This window comes from Belonocnema kinseyi, chromosome 6 (genome assembly GCF_010883055.1).
Source record: "Belonocnema kinseyi isolate 2016_QV_RU_SX_M_011 chromosome 6, B_treatae_v1, whole genome shotgun sequence".
Lineage (NCBI taxonomy): Eukaryota > Metazoa > Arthropoda > Insecta > Hymenoptera > Cynipidae > Belonocnema > Belonocnema kinseyi.
Genome location: NC_046662.1, coordinates 131,432,085 through 131,435,929, shown reverse-complemented (window position 1 = coordinate 131,435,929; position 3,845 = coordinate 131,432,085).

Here is a 3,845-nt window from a genome sequence, read left to right as displayed (position 1 = left end):
TTTTCGACATTTTCTGGTGTAGTGACCTCTTTTGGGCGCCCAGATTGTTCAGCATCAACTGTGCTCGTACGGCCACAACGAAACTCGGTAAACCACTTATAAATTGTTCGTGGCTCAAATCTATTTTTTACAATGCAAAAGAAGAGACACGCATTGTTTGTTTTTCATAACCAACAAAATTTTCACCAAAGTTAATTCCTTACATTTGAAAAGTCTACGAATATAGTCAGGGTTTAGAATCCATCTCCTTTGTTTGAAAATTCTACTGTTTCGTGAAAAATATAATTATTTTTATGAAAATTATACTATATTATGAAAAATAGACTGTTTGGTTAAAGAGTCATCTTTTTTAGTCGAAAATTCAAATGGTTTGTTGAATAGAGAATTAATCCTTTTCGGTTGGAAATTCATCTGTTGCGGTAGAAAAGTAATCTTTTTTGCTTGAAACATCAAGAGCTTGGTAAAAGATGAAACTTTTTTCTTGAAAATTCGTATTTTTTTCTTGAAACTTCAACCATCTGGTTTTACGTGCAACTATTTCGTTCAAAATTAATTGCGTTGGTTTGAAAATCTAACATTGGGTAGAAATTACTTTTGTTTTGTTTAAAAATTCAACTCTACGGTTTAAGAAACTCGAATGGTTTTTAAAACCTTTGCCTATTTAGCAACAAAACGCAACTTTTTCGTTGAAAACGCAATTTCATTTTGCTTGAAATCTTAGGAATGCGGTACAAACATTGATGTTATTTAAAAGAATGTATTTTAATTTTTTTTGAACTTCCATCATTTATAATTCCGAAAGTTTCAGTTTCGTACGAAATTTCCAACCTTAGTTTCTCAGCGGATCTCAACGTTTTAAGACCGACAGTTATGGGTTTATCCATCGAAAATTCGATGTAACAAGCGAAAATTCAAATTTTAAGCCAAAAGACGACAGATGCGTACAAAATTTGAAAGGAATAATAATACTTTTTAAAAGCCATATAATTTTATTCTCAACCATTTAAAAATTAGCCTTGATATTTTGGTTTTACTTATCGAAAATACTATTACAAAATTCAAGTTTTGAGCGATACGACGTAAAATATGAGAAGAAGTATCAAACATTTATTAATTTATTTATATGATTATTTTCCCGACAAATATGAATTTTGAAAAGGATAGAAACCAGCGGGTAACAGACGGCAGCATTTGAAAGATTAGAATCGTTTTCTAATTAATTTTTTTATTCGCAATTCTGAAATAATAAAAGAATTCTAGACATTCACGGCTCTTCCAAAGGGCCAGGTCTTGAAGATGGTGTCCCCAAATTTTGCGAAATACGTTGCGAAATGGAGCAAAAAGCAAAGACGTACGTACAAATTTTCATAGAAATACATGGTAAATGTTCTCGACTCGAGAAGAGTCCAAACGTCAAGCCATTTCGAGCGCCCCTAGCACTTGGATGAGTGACCATCTACGAGATAGGACCGGGTTGTGTACTCGAATTTTGAAAACCCGGCCAAACTCGGAAGGTGGTTTTCTGCAGTTTTCCTCTCATCTGGCCAAATGTTTGAGCAACTGCAAATAATTGGTATAAACTCGCTTGTAGTCGCACAGCAATTAAATTTTACTAAAATTCATACAGACTATTATGAAATTACTGAAAGAAATTAATAAAAGGAAATAATTACTGAAATTTTCAAAGCGTCATAGTAAAAAGTGATTGGAAATACAATCTTTGTTCATTCCGTAAACAAAGTAAGCCTATTTTTAATAAAATGCCCAAACTCTTGATTTGCTCATGAAAGTAGTTTAAATAATAAATCATGAAAATTTGATTATTATAATTAATCGGAAAGACGTTCCCAGTTAAATTTGTAAGCAAAAACTGACACTTTTCATTGAAAAATGGCAAGATTCTGAATTTTTTATGAAAGTTCTTTAAATAATTAATAATTCTTGTAAATTTAACAAATAACTTAGGAAAGATTCATCCTAAAAATAATCTTAGTTAACTCGGTAAACAAGTTGTGTTTATTTATTAAAAAATATCCTTACTCTCAATATGTTTATGAATATTGTTTGAATGATTAATAATTATTATAAATTCATAAAGTATGTTGGGAAATGATCATCGAAAGACATTCTTAGTTCATTCCGTAAACAAATTATGCCTCTTACTCGAAAAATAGCCAAACTATCAATATGTTGATAAACATTTTTTAAATAATTAATAATTTTAAATTTTCAAAGCTTCAGAGAAAATAAATCTTCGAAAAGATATTCTTACTTAATTATGTTAAAAAATGTAGCCTACTCGTAGAAAGAAAACCAAATTCTTAATTTTTCAATTGAAATTGTTTCAATAATTAATAGTTCTTGTAAATTTAAAAAGCAACATGGAAAATAGTCATCCGATAGACATTCTTACTTGACTTCGTAAAAAAATTAACTCTTTGGAAAAAGGTCAAAGTCTTATTTTAAAATTAAAATTCTTTAAATACTTAATAGTTCTTATAAATTTGCAAAGAAATATAGAAAAAAATTATCAGATAGACATTCTTAGTTGACATCGAAAACAAAGTGATTCGCAGGACAAAGGCCAAACTTTAAATTTTTTAATTAAGATTGTTTAAATAATTAATAGTGCTTGTAAATTTGCAAAGCAACATAGAAAATATTCATCGTATAGACATTATTAGTTGACTTCGTAAAAAAACTAACTCGTAGAACAAAGGTTAAACTCTTATTTTTAAATTGAAATTCTTTAAATAAATAATAGTTCTTGTAAATTCACAAAGAAAAATAGAAAAAGAGTCATCCGATAGACATTCTTAGTTGAATCCGTCAAAAAATTGACTCGTATCAAAGCGGTTAACCTTTTAGTTTTCAAATTAAAATTCTTTAAATACTCAATAGTTCTTCTAACTTTGCAAAGCAACATAGAAAAGACTCATCGGATAGACATTCTTAGTTGATTTCGAAATCAAATTGACTCGTAGGATAAAAGCCAAACTTTTAATTTTTTAACTAAAACTGTTTAAATAATTAACAGTTCTTATAAATTTTAAAAGCGGTATAAACAGAGTAATTGTATAAAAATTCTTACTTGACTTCGTAACAAAATTAAATTAAAAAAGGTTAAACTCTTCTTTTTAAATTGAAATTATTTAAATGAATAAGAGTACTTGTAAATTTACAAAGCAACATAGAAAAGCGTCATCCGATAGACATTCTTTGTTGACTCCGTAAAAAAATTGACTTGTAGAAAAAAGGCCAAACTCTGAAGTTTTTAATGGAAATTCTTTAAATACTTAATAGTTCTTGTAAATTTGCAAAGTAACATAAAAAAGAGTAATCGTATAGATTCTTTGTTGATTTCGAAAAGAAATTCACTTGTGGGATAAAGGCCAAACTTTTAATTTTTCAATTAAAATTGTTTAAATAATTAATAGTTCTTATAAATTTGAAAAGCAACAGAAGAAAAGAGTCATTGTATAGACATTCTTACTTCACTTCGTGAAAAAAATAACTCTTAGAAAAAAGGTTAAACATTAATTTTTAGGTTGAAATTTTTAAAATAAATAATAGTTCTTGTAAAGTTACAAAACAAAATAGAAAAAGAGTCATCGTATATACATTCTTAGTTGATTTCGAAAACCAATTGACTTGTAGGATAAAGGCCAAACTTTTAATTTTTCAATTAAAATTGTTTGAATAATTAATATCTCTTGTAAATTTGAAAAGCAACATAAAAAAGAGTAATTGTATAGACATTCTCACTTGACTTCATAAAAAAATGAACTCGTAGAAGAACGGATAAACTCTTATTTTCAAATTGAAATTCATTAAATAAATAATAA